General features: G+C 43.2%; 1 protein-coding gene across 4 annotated transcripts in view; it reads right to left on the reverse strand.

The window, feature by feature from the left end:
* Positions 1-13,591, reverse strand: part of SVIL (supervillin) — a 254,119-nt gene that overhangs the window by 208,542 nt on the left and 31,986 nt on the right. For 3 of the 4 annotated variants that reach the window (XM_061126354.1, XM_061126353.1, XM_061126356.1), the window contains exon 2: positions 2,525-2,622. The exons of the other annotated variant lie outside the window; for it this stretch is intronic. The gene's annotated coding sequence lies outside the window, so the exon portion shown is untranslated. The remainder of the gene's footprint in view (positions 1-2,524; positions 2,623-13,591) is intronic. 4 annotated transcript variants of the gene reach the window in all.

Raw genomic sequence — 13,591 nt, forward strand, 5'->3', positions numbered from 1 at the left:
CACACCTTGCAATGCAGCCTCTGTCTGTCCTCCTTTAAGTATTCAGACAGAGGCAGGGCTTGGTCTGGGCTACCTTAACCCCCCTGTCAGGGACAGATACTCTGCCGCTACGTGACTTAACCACAGGCTTCCTCTTAGACCCGACCAGAGGGGAAGACTCCGTTGTGACAACCAGCACACGCCCTTCCTGCCCCCACGTCTCTGACCAGCCATGGCCCCATCCATCAGAGACGCTTCCTGGGAGGGGCTGGTCCCACCACGGGCACCAGAGCTGTCCCATGGCGGCTGCTTCCCTTCCATGTCACACCTGTAAGCACCCAGGAAATGCCTTCAATAGCTGACAACTTAACCTAAGGTCGCCAAGGTGGTGAGAACACAGCACACCCCCTCCCCAGCCCCTCTGAGGGGACCAGGCGTGGGTGATCACACCCCACAGACCAGTGGTCAGTGAGCAGACCAGCCACTGTGTCAGTCCAGCAAGAAGGTCATGGATGAAGGGACGGGTCCTGAGCCTAAGGAATCTGGGTCAGGAAGATGCATTTGCCACCTCATTTACCCCAGTAAACGTTTATCATGCACCTTCCACATACCAGACACTGTTCCAGGTGCCTGACATCAAAGTAGCAAACAAAACAGAAAGAAATCCTTTGCCTCCTGGAGTTAACAGTCTAGTAGTAAGTGAGGAAATGCCTCTTGCCACATAATTAATGTGAAAGGAACCAGAGCAATGGCAAGAGACAAGGACCCACTGATGCTTGTGTAGAAAGGAGGAGAAAACACTTCTTGCTGGAACGAGAGAGGCTTGAGGAGGAAACAGGAGCATGACTTCGTTAAAACACAAATAAATATGCCTTCAGAGGCTCAAATACATATAGAAGTTTTCAGGAAAGATGACCCTACTGTGCTTTCTCTCATGTATTAAGGACTACTCCCCCATCATCTCCAAGAATAGGTCAATGGGGCTATAGGAGCGGGAGGCAGACACTAGGGGTTCAAGGGTGGCAGGGCAGGTGGGGTTCAAAAGTCATGTTCAGACCCTCATAGCAGTCAGATGTATAATTAACTCATATAATCTCCCTCACGGCCCAGCAAAACCTACATACCCACTTCAGTTTACTATCAGCTTTCATCACTGTCCCCCTCTGTTGATCCCAATGGTAAATTACCCTGATTCAGGGTGCACTTTGTCCGTGCCCACCTGCTGCTGAGGGCCCTCTGGGACCCCACCCTGCACCCACTGAAGCCCACATCACACGGAAAAATGCCCACAGAGTCACTCACTCCCTGGACAGCTTTTCTGGAAATATACTCTAGAATCAGAGTCACCTTTCAGTAGATGTACAATAATCTAGTTGAATATCTTGGCTTAATTTTTAAAATGTGTGAATTAAACACACACCCAACTTTGTTTCCTTTGGGCCATCAACTGAGAAAGTGCATAATTCCTTTTGCACGGAACTGAGAAAACTCTGTTCCAGATTCAGCCAGGCTCCTCTTCTGGAGAATCCTTGTCAGACAGGTGTGCAGTTTCTATAGAAACGCTTCCATCAACAGAGATGCTCCTCCAGGCAGGGTAGCCTGTTCATTAGACAGTCAGAGGTTTCAAAAAGTCTAATATTTTTTTTTTATATCCTCAGCCTATGGGCCCTGAGATGGATTTGACTTTTTAAAAAACAAAAAGTAGATCGATGTGAATTTAAAAGTGATTTCCTTTTAGCCATGAATCCAGTCATTAAGCAGAGAAATTTGAAGGACAGGGGGAAAAATCAATGGATACACTGAGAAGTGGAAAAGAGGAACTGTGACTGTCCGTAACGACAAAATATTGCCAAGAGACTTTGGAAAGACAGCCTTTTGAGGAAACAGTGAGTTTGATGGTCCTCATGGCAGTCCTGAGGACTAAGGGCAGTCCTCAGTTTTGGCTGTGAGTTCTGGGAAATGGGAAGAAGGGCACCCCGCGAAGACTACCCCTGGCCCGGAGAGGATGACCAGCTTTAGGATGAGAGGGCTGGGAGAGGGTGCTGCTCCTGGGGTCCAGCCAAAGAGATCTGGGAATGTCCAGGTAGGGCTAGCAGCTGTCATGGGGCTTAAGTGAGTGAGATCTGGGGAAAGACCTAAGGCAGCTGCTGGTGATTAAGTTTCATCAAATTTATGTGTGATTAAAGTAAGTCCCTACACTTTAGCTGTCTTTCTCTAACTTCGATACTGGAAATACTCGCATCTCTCTCTAAATCAGGGGATATTATACAGACCAAGCCTGGGAAATGTGCCCAGGGATGCAGTCTATGAAAAAAATAAACTACTCAGCTGGGTCTCACCTTAACCCTCTGGTGTATCTACCTGGAAAGTTTATTTTAAAAGAATATGTTAAGTTTTGTTTCTCTTTTAAAATCCCATAAGTAAATCAGAAGTATGTGTTATTTTTTGTGAGAGCAAATATCCAAAACTCTTGGCTATTTGTCTGCTGCTTTTTCAGCTGGTCTCAACAGTATTGTAAACACATTGTGAAGTCGTTAATACTTACCTTTTATTTTGTAACTTGAAACTCAAAAAGAATTCATCACCCCTTCCTAGTCTTCTCCTCTAGTTTTAGAAAAGGACCAGTCTCCAATGTACTAGAATCTGGAAAAAAAAATTTTTTTTTTTTTGTTAAATTATAGGATGTGACTTCTAAAGCTGAGGAATACATAAATGAGATGAAATAAATTCTCTGAGAACAATGGACTTCAACAGACTTTATCACTACCCCCCATTTCCATAAGACCTCCAACAAGGGGAAGTGAAACTGACATAAAATTTCTGTAAGTTTTTTTTTCCTACTTGGTCATGCCGTTCAAGGCTAAAATTGCCTTGCTTAACCTGACTTAACTTGAAACATGTGCCATCAACTACTGTAAACAACCAAGTTACCCCCCCGCCCCATTTCTGCAACACAAAGTTCCCTTTCTTTCTCAATAACCACCTCGCTACTGAAGCAAGTTATGTCAAAAAGCATTGCAAGCCATTCACCCACATATGCAGGAGACCCACAGCAACCAGAGACCAAAGCAGACATAGCCAGAGGAGACGGAAGAGTGTCAATTATGCTCCCTTCATCTTGTAGGAGGCAGCAGATGAAATTTTAACGGATGAACAAACTCGTATCCCCCCAGGATGCTTTGACAATCTCCCAGATCTTGAATTAAAAAGTGCTGCTGTTTTTAACCTTGCAGGATTCGCTCATTTGGCCTCACTCCCATAAGCACTTCTGCTCCTGGAGGCTGGTGACGTCTGGTGGCTTTGTTCTCCACACCAGGCTCAGTGCAACTTCAGAAGCCAAAGGTCACCAAGCCCTCCGGGGTGACCGAATATGAGGTGCAATGCTCCGAAAATGCATCCAGAACCTCCGTTCTGTGTCCGTCCCAACTTCCTTTATTTATGCCACACTCCCAGGATCTTGATTTACCCTGCTGGCAGCAGCAAAAGGAATATCCTTCCAGCTTTCCTTGCCACTCCCCCTGCTTCTCTTAGCCAGAACTTTGCCTTAGTATGTTTCTTCCTGTTTATAGCAGTGGCTAAAAGCGTTTAAGTACTGCAGTGTACACAGACCGTCCTAGCGGGGTGGGAAGCTTTTTTTTACAAAACTGTCTACCTACAGAGGTGCCTATGGTAACATGGCCCCAAAACTCTCCCCCAAAATTCTAAAGTAGAGAGATGCTCTGTTGCCAGGATATACTGGGCAGGGTATATTGAAGTATAATGTATCATAACACATGTACTTCGGTAAAGAGCCTGCCTGCAATGAAAGGAGACCCAGGTTCGATTCTTCGGTTGGTAAGATCCCCTGGAGGAGGGTATGGCAACCCACTTCAGTTTTCTTGCCTAGAGAATCCCATGGACAGAGGACCCTGGCAGGCTACAGTCCATGGGGTCGCAAAAGGCAGACATGACTTAGTGACTAAACCACCAACATGTGGACTTGGGGAGTTTGGGGGAGAATGGACACATGTATACGGATGGCTGAGTAACTCTGTTGTGCCCCTGAAACTATCACAACATTGTTAATTGGCTATATTCCAATAAAAAATAGTTAAAATTTTTATTATTTTTAATAAATAATAATATTAATATAATAATAATAAATAATCCAAAATTGGATTATTATTGTTATTAACGGCAGTCATTAGAACAGATTAATGTGAAAAAGAGAAACATGTTAAGATTACAATATACAGGAATTCCCTGATGGTCAGGACTCTATGATCTCACCACTGAGGGCCAGGGTTCAATCCCTGGTCAGGGAACAAAGATCCCATTAGGCACATGGTGAGGCCAAAAAGTAAATAAAGAGAAAGAAAGAAAAAAAGATTACAATATATAGGCAAATGCTTAAGGATAACACGATTGAAAAGAGCAGATTTAAAATTGTTCCAAAGTGCTGATTACAATTTTACCAAATAAATGATCACATATATCCATATGTGATCCATAGCTACAGAAATTATCTACAGATATATATTTTTACATCTTATATTATATATAGATACTTAGTGGTGCTAGTGGTAAAGAATCTGCCTGCCAATGCAGGAGACTTAAGAGACATAGGTTCAATCCCTAGGCCGGGAAGATGCCCTGGAGGAGGAACCCACTCCAGTATTCTTGCCTGGAGAATCCCATGGATAGAGGAGACTGGCAGGGTTGCAAAGTGTTGGACACAACCGAAGTGACTTAGTAAGCAAGCTATATGGTACAATTAAACTAAAAGAAGGAGTTGGTTGATGATTATTAAGTTCTAGGATTCTATATGAAAACTGAGTGCTAAAGCTCTCACCAGCCTTAAAATACCCAGCACTTCAGAATTACAGAATCTTGTCACCAGAAGGGGCTTGAGCTCAAACTTTTCACTTCGTAGATTAGAAAATCAGTCCAAAAGAAGTTAAATGACTTATCCATGGTCACATACCTACTTCCTGGCAGGACTGAGACCAGCACTGGGGTGTCCCACTCATGAATCTGCCTCCTTGTCTCCAGAGCACACTGCAATGGACTCAGGCAAATAAGTTGGGGGGTCCCGGTTACCTGATTGCTCACTGTCCAGATTCCCACATGGTGAGCTTTTCTTAAGGGGAAACATGGCTTCAAAACTCTACATATTTCCTAACAACCAACCATCAAGTGACTTGAATTCCCACTCAAAATCCCATCCCTGCTCACCATCAGCATCTTTCCTAACTGCAAATCTTGCCCTCCGAATACAGAATTTCACAAAGTTAATCAAAACATTAGAGAACTTCAGCAAGGACAGGCAAAACAGTGGCAAGTGGGGACTGAGCAGGCAGATGAGCCACAATCATTTAAGAGAAACATTTTAAATGAGTGGCAAGGTAGGGATTTCAGTCCAGGAGGAGTTTGATAGTCAACAATCTAAAAGGCCCAGAGGAAAATGGCTAGGATCTCAAGTATTTCTGTAAAACTGACCATCTTAAAGATGTGATGTCAACGTCAAGTGGGATTTATGAAGTACCATGATACACAATCACAAGTTTGTCTAAAAATGTATTCCTCTCCAAACAATTAATACTTGATTTTTGCATTGCTCATTCTAAGAGTTAGCCAAGGTCAAAATGATCATCTACATTTTGCGAAGTCTAAACTAAAAATACTATTTTCGTGATATTCAGAGTTTTTGGCCAGATAATGCCCCAAAGCTTTTAAAAACTGTATTATGACATTCTGGTCCCTGTTTAAGTTGATTTAATTAAATGGCCTTTTCCTGGTTCTAATTATCCTCAGATAATAAGGACCTGCTGTAGAATCTTCAGAAATAATTTTTTAAAGTATAAATCAGTAACATGGAGGGTTTTATGTCATTTCAAGCCAAGCATACATTTTAGAAGCAGGCACTTTAGATCTGAAATATCAGGGGACAGTGCGTTTTTAGTTGGTCCCTTTGTCATAAAAAATCATGTATTTTATACAAAATAAAAAGATTACAAAATTACTAATAACTATTTGTCTCAATTCTTTTAAAAAAGTGTGAAAGTATAATACTGTGTTTACCATCCTGAATGACATAATTAAATTTTACAACCTATTTTATGTGACCATAACCACGAAAAACTTTCATAAGGTTCTTATCAAGGCTAATTTGCATACTGTGATTAGTTCTATCATCTGCAATTATTTGTAGTTCTGTATAATTCATAGTCTGAACTTCACCTGAGAACAATCAAGTTGCCTGAGTTGTCCTAGGTTCAAAATGTTTATTACATGAAAATGGTTGATATTCAGGGCTGCTTAACATTCACTTAGATAATGGAAGAGCCTCTGGTATCATGAAAACACAAGGCTTCATTTTAAAAGCATAAATTATTCAGTGGAACATTTTCTTCTAGGAGAATAAGAAAAGTAAGAGAACAGTTTTTTTTTTTTTTTCATTAAATAAAATTGTAATGTTCTATAGTAGAAAGGTATTTATTTTCCAAATCTGTAGCAATACTAATCATCTAAATAATTGATGACAAACAGAACTTAAAGTATGTGGGATACTAAACAGATTTGAAAGATTCACTTCTTGGAAACTTTCTAGCTTCTGTGACCAAAATAATAAACAATTTGTGATTCAGTTTGTTTACCAATCTCTCTCAAAGGTCAGGACCAAAATTATTGACTCAGCCTTGCTGTCAAATTTCCTTATTTCCCAAATGAGTATAAACGTATGACTCAGGATTAAGATGTGACTAAAGCTTCCTTCCAGAAGGAACAGCAAAGCCACCAGCTCCCATGGCCACCAGAGGCTAAAGAACAAAGGCGGGGAATACCATGTAGATGACTGAGTGATTTCACCATTGTGGTCTAAGAACAATAAGAAGAAAACGCTCAAAATCACCCTCCCAAATATTTGAGCCTCAGGCTAAGTGAACCAGACAAGCCTTCTGCTCTGGTCTCCTTCCTGGAGGGGAATCAGAGACCAAGTGAAAATTTAAGGACCAGGGGAGTCCCTGCTCTAGTGATTCAGATAAGTTCCTGCCCACCTCAGGGGAGAGGTTCCGTTGTTCGCTCTAAAAAGGAAGTGTCTGTGCAGGCAATATTGATCAAACCACAGGAAACAAGAAATCATGGGCTGGGCTCCTTATTTTCGGCCAGCTGATTTAGAAGCAGGTGTCTGTCAATGTTAAAACCGCCTTCAAAAGGAAATGTACCACTAGACTTCCTATCAGCACAAACAGATGACGTCATGAAACTGATAATAAACATGGCTATTCCTCCCCCACTGGATCGGCATCTTCTGGCCATGAGGGAAGGAGCATCCCCTTGCTGTCTAAGCAGGGAGCCCAGGTGGGCTCAGGAATCCCACAGATGGCTTTAAAATGCTTTCTAACTGGGTCAGGTTTCCTCACCTCATCAAACCTCTTTATTCATCTGTAACATGGATACAGGAACAAAATCATAAATGTCTCACTAACTTTAAGTGTCCAGTGTGGAGCCTGGTGCTTTGAACACAAAATGGTGTTCAAAAGAGTTTCGTTTACAGGAGACAAGGTGGGGAGGTTCGGTGCCCATTTGGCTGTACCGTTTAAGCCAACAGGAGCCAGCCCGGCTGGAAAAAGCACCCTCATCAAATGACACTGTAAAACCATGGATCTGAATGCACTCAAGACAGATCTGAACAACTGGTCAACGGGCTGGATTCTGTCTGAGCGCTGAATACAAGAACGGATTTTTAATAATTGAACAACTGCTATGGCTTTAATGATAGCTTTGGACAGGCTAAGGCTGAACTGACAAAGAGGGTTTTTCTCAGCCAGATATGCTCAGTGTTTGAGCGAGTGGTGTTGGTGGGGCTGGAAACATGGGGTGGGAAGCCAGATGGGCCCAGCTCTCCAGGCAGGAGGAAGAAGGCGATTCGAGTCCAGGCCTTGGTGAACCTGGGGTCAAGGGCACCTGCTCTACTGCTTTCTCTGGGTACATGGGCTGGTGAAAATGCCGGAAAAGAAACCAAACCAACTGAACAGTGGTTTGGGCTCAAAACCCTCCCTTTGGACAAATAAGGAACTGAAGAGTGATTTTCAAAGTTTACACTGCGATGAAGTCTGACTGACCAAGCAAAGATGATGAGAGATTTCCAAACTCAGGGCAGAATGGATATTTTTTTTTTTTCCTCTTTGAAGAAAAAGAGGACACGATAAGGAGTAAAAACATAGATCAAGGAAATTAATTGACCTAAAATAAAGAGAGATTCACAGAGAACAAACTTATGGTTGCCACAGGTAAGGATGGGGGGAAGGGATAGTAAGAGAGTTTGGGATGGAAAGGTACACACTGCTATATTTAAAATGGATAACCAACAAGGACCTACTGTATAGCACATAGATCTCTGCTCAATATCATGGGGCAGCCTGGATGGGAGGGGAGTTTGGGGATGAATGGATGCATGTATATGGAAGGTTGAACCCCCTCACTGTTTACCTGAAACTATCACAGTATTGTTAATTAGTTACACCCCCATAGGAAATAAAAAGTTTAAGTAAAAAAACAAAAAAGAGACTCAAAATGTCAGCTTCCATAGCAGATGCTTGACCAAGACAAAGACTGTTCACTGCGTAAGACAAAATTGCTGAAATCAAAGGGAAACTTGAGGGGCAGATGAAGATGGTCCTTGAGGGAACACTGAGGCTCTAACTTCATTTATGTGGGAAGGAGACTCCCACAGTAAAACAAAGATCACCATTGGCCATTTTTTTTTTTTTTTTTGCTGAGAAAGCCCTTGGATGAGTATTTTGCCCAAACTCTCTAACCTACCAGGTGACCCCAGGGGCACCCTCTCATCAATAAGACACACCTACAAAAATCCTTCTGCCAACAGGAGCCTGGAAATGTCACAGGAAGAGTTCTGGGAAGCCCCTTCCATAAATCCTTTCCCATATCTTATAAAGCAGTGAAGAAAAGGCATACTATTTCATTATCTATGGAAGACAGCCTTTGGCTTTTTCCCTCTCCTGCTCTCACCCCCAATCATGAGTTTATCCTTGGCCATCCAGGTCCTTACATAAAAGCCAGTTGGAGAAGTATTGCAGTTGAGCCCATAACCTCAAGGTTCTAACAAATAACAGGTACCACTGGGACTGCCAGCTTCCTCTTCTCCATCCTCCATCCCTCCAACACCAGGTGCCACTAAAAACAGCAGGCCCTACAAGCACAAGCATGGGTTTGTCTGCCATGGACCCTTATCTTCATTTGGGAACTCCTCCTCTCTCCCACTGTCACTGCCTCCACCCCTCATTGCAAGGATGGACCCTGCAATGGCAGTTCACCCCTCTGGGCACAGCCATGGGCACGTGATCCAGGCCAAAGAGATTCCTTTCATAAGACTTGACTGAGCAGCACTAGAAGAAAGAGGGTCTTTCTTCTTTCTTTTTGGGGCAAAGCTGTAAGAACTGCCAGTGGCTATCTTTCAGGCCCAACCCCCAGAGGATACTTGAGCCCTGTCTGAAGCCAGCTTCACTCCTGGATTTCTCTAGTTTATAAGTCAACAAATTTCATGTTTTGCTTAAGCTAGTTTGAGTTGGGGGATGGGAAAATGTGCAACCCCCAACTTTCCTCAAGAAATGTAAAACTGTAGCTTTTTATAGGAAAGAGAAAAATCTTATAACTAATAATATACCTGGGCTTCCCAGGCGGCCTTAGCTGTAAAGAACCGCCCGCCAATGCAGGAGACATAAGAAACACGAGTTCGACCCCTGAGTCAGGAAGATCCCCTGGAGGAGGGCATGGCAACCCACTCCAGTATTCTTGTCTGGAGAACCCCATGGACAAAGGAGCCTGGCAGGACAGTCCACAGGGTAGCAAAGAGTCAGACGTGACTGAAGCAACTTATCAGTTCAGTTCAGTCGTGTCCGACTATTCGCGACCCCATGCACTGCAACAACGCCAGGCTTCCCTGTCCATCACCAACTCCCGGAGTTTGCTCAAACTCATGTCCATCGAGTCAGTGATGCCATCCAACCATCTCATCCTCTGTTGTTCCCTTCTCCTCCTGCCTTCAATCTTTCCCAGCATCAGGGTCTTTTCCAATCAGTCAGTTCTTCGCATCAGGTGGCCAAAGGATTGGAGTTTCAGTTTCAGCATCAGTCCTTCCAATGAATATCCAGGACTGATTTCCTTTAGGATTGACTGGCTGGATCTCCTTGCAAGGGACTCTCAAGTCTTCTCCAACACCACAGTTCAAAAGCATCAATTCTTCAGTGCTCAGCTTTCTTTATAGTCCAACTCTCACATCCATACATGACCACTGGAAAAATCATAGCTCTGACTAGACGGAACTTTGTTAGCGAAGTAATGTCTCTGCTTTTTAATATGCTGTCTAGGTTGGTCATAGCTTTTCTTTCAAGGAGCAAGTGTCTTTTAATTTCATGGCTGCAATCACCATCTGCAGTGATTTTGGAGCCCCCCAAAATAAAGTCTCTCACGGTTTCCATTGTTTCCCCATCTATTTGCCATGAAGTGATGAGACTGGATGCCATGGATCTTTGTTTTCTGAATGTTGATCTTTAAGCCAACCTTTTCACTCTCCTCTTTCACTTTCATCAAGAGGCTCTTTAGTCCTTTGGTCCTTTAGACTTGGCACGCACGCAATAATATATTCAGTTGCCATCTCCTACCTAAAAAGATTCTCCATTCCAACAGAAAATAATGGTTCACAAATACATTCAAACAGTCACTTGTGTTTAGCAGAAAATTGTTCTAACTGGATGCTGAAATCTTTTAATTAAATAAGCCTTATAATTATAAGGCTCCGAGTTATCTTTTAACATACTGTGACATGCCAATAAATTTGAAGGATCGTGTGATATATTTTTAAAAGAATTCTGTCAGGATGTGGTGGCATCTTTAAATACAATATTTAAACATAGTGTTTGCTAGCAAACTGTCCCAGGTTAAAGCCTCATAGAGATATCTATAAAGCATAGTTCAGGGGCTACTTTTGGAATAAATGTTCCATAGAGAGAAGTTCAAAAGGGAGGGGATATATGTATACCTATGGCTGATTCATGTTGAGGTTTGAAAGAAAACAACAAAATTCTGTAAAGCAATTATCCCTCAATTAAAAAATAAATAAACTTTAAAAAAAATAGGATAAACTCCTGTTTACAGCCATCCCACCATGAATGTGCCCAATCTCGTCTGATCTTGGAAGCTTAGCAGCGTCAGGCCTGGTTAGTACTTGGACGGGAGGATAAGCTCCTGAAAGAAGAAAACTCCAAACTCAAAGCACAAGCAGACATGTTCCGCCTTCCTGCAGCACTCAGATGTCTAGGAGAATCAGAGCCAATACCCTCCTGTAGAGACCAAGGCAGAGACACTGACCTCCCCGTTTGCTTCTGCAGGAGGTGAACTCTTGGATGGGGCTGTCCATGGAGCAGATGCCCACTGCAGACTCGAGCTTCTTCACTCCCCTCATCGCTCACTACCCGGACCCTGAGGGAAGCTGCAGCCAGAATCAGGACATTAGCTCAGACCACAAGCTGATGAGGTTCATCAGATGGGGTAGGAATAATCAATGAAGTTATTCCACTTCATAAATAAGGCCACCCTACCGGGCTTCAGTCCCAGTTATATTGTGGTGACAGTGAAAAGAAATCCCTAAACTGACACAGCTCACAGACCTTTGTGATCTCTCATGACTTTCAAACATGCTGTCTGTGGACAATCTGATCATCAGACCCGTCCCCCCGGCTCTGGATGGCTCCTGTTCCTGGTGCGAACCTTCAACTCACAGCCTGCTGCTGACACCTTGTTTTCTGCACGTCTGCCCTTCTGGAAGAGCCCAAACTCTTGAGAAGCAGAGATGGAGTCGTCCTGTTCTTGCTTCCTGCCACACATTCTAAGGAATTTGACAGGCTGCCTAACAAATAAATATTCATTAAATGGATAAGCCCTATTTCCTTTCACTTCACTGTCTTTAAAAAAAAAAAAAAAAAAAAGGGCAAAAGCAAAAAAATTTCAAACTTGGATCTTAGAATCTCAATCAAGATAACTCCCACAATATGAAGGGGCCCAATGTAGGCTTAGGGGTAATGTGAAATAATCTAGAAGTTTATTTTTAATACAGGAAAAGAGCACAGTTTTTTGCAAAAATAAAAAAAAGAAGGAGAGAGAGAGAGAGAGAGAACAAAGAAAAAATTCTAACTTTACAATAGACCTAGGATTCTTCCCCAACTTGCATGACTTTTCATCAGTCTTTTTAAATTTCTCTGGGTTCTGTCTTTAAGTTCCTAACACTGGATTTGAAAGTAACTCGGGTCAGTTCAGGGTCAAATACCAGAGACTGAGCACGTCCCCTGCACAGGCTGGCTCTGCCGATAGCGAACTGTCAGCCCTCAGCCATCAACGCCACCTGTTGTCAGAAACCACCCCCCTCTTGAAAATCGCATCCTCCACTCCAAATGCATTCCTGTTCTCCACTCATGTGCCCTCCATTCATGACAAGTGGGGCAGGGAAAGGGCAGGAGGAGAGAACACAGGCCCCTCTGGCAGCCAGTCACCCAAATGCTCCAGCACCCACTGGGGCTCTGAGCTCAGAGCAAAGGCCCCAGGGTGGGCCAGTGGGGTGGGCACATGGCCCTGGGCAGGCAACCTCTACTAGGAGAAGGGTCCAGATGTCGGTGCCTCAGAGGGGTAGAGGGAAGCATTGGTGGGCAATTCCTGGATCTGTCTGCAAATAACAGAGCCCTGCAACATGAGATGCTTCCCATCCCACCTAGGATGCCTCAGCAACCCCGAAAAAACGATCCAGTCAGCAGAAAGGGTTGAGGCTCCCCAGGGAGGTAACTGTCAGATGTATTCTTCATCTGTGTGCTTATTGCTTTAGGCTGACCACACTGTCTCCCATAATTCATGAAACCTAATCCCCAGTGTGAAAGTATTAGTGGTTTGAGAGGTGAGTAGGTCATGAGGGTGGAGCCCTCATGGATGGGATTAGTGCCCTGATAAAAAGAGACCCCAGAGAACTTAAATAGAATTTGTATCCTGTTGTTGTGTGAAAATTGTATAAATCTTAATAATGTTGAATTGGTTCATAATGCTTCTCAGGTCTACCATACCCTTCTACTTTTCTGTTGATTCATTCTATTAATTTTTGAGAGTTTGATATTGAAACTCCAACTAAAAATCTTAATTTCTCTACCTAAAAACATAATTGTAATAGACAGTGAAACTATATGTAACTTTGTTCTGTATTTTCCAAGTATTCTGTAAAAGTGTTATCATATTTTCATAATTAAAAGAGAGAGAGAGACCCAGAGAGCTTTCTGGACCCTTCCACCAAGTGTGGACACCAGGAAAAGACAGTCAGCTGTCTATGAGCCTGGAAATGGGTCCTCACCAGACACTGGGTGTGCCAGCAGCCTGCAGGACTGCAAGAAACACATCTGTTATTTAAGCCCACAGTCTATGGTGTTCTGTCATAACAGCCTGAACAGTCTAAGATATTTACCAGCGTGGAAGTTCACTGTTGTTTCCTGCTTCTGAGAGCTGGGCTTCCCAGCCTTTCATGCCCAAATTGCAACCACTCTTCTCTCAACCAAATCTATGAGTTTCTGTTAAGTTTTGC

Source organism: Dama dama, chromosome 23 (assembly GCF_033118175.1).
Source record: "Dama dama isolate Ldn47 chromosome 23, ASM3311817v1, whole genome shotgun sequence".
NCBI classification, from domain to species: Eukaryota; Metazoa; Chordata; class Mammalia; order Artiodactyla; family Cervidae; genus Dama; species Dama dama.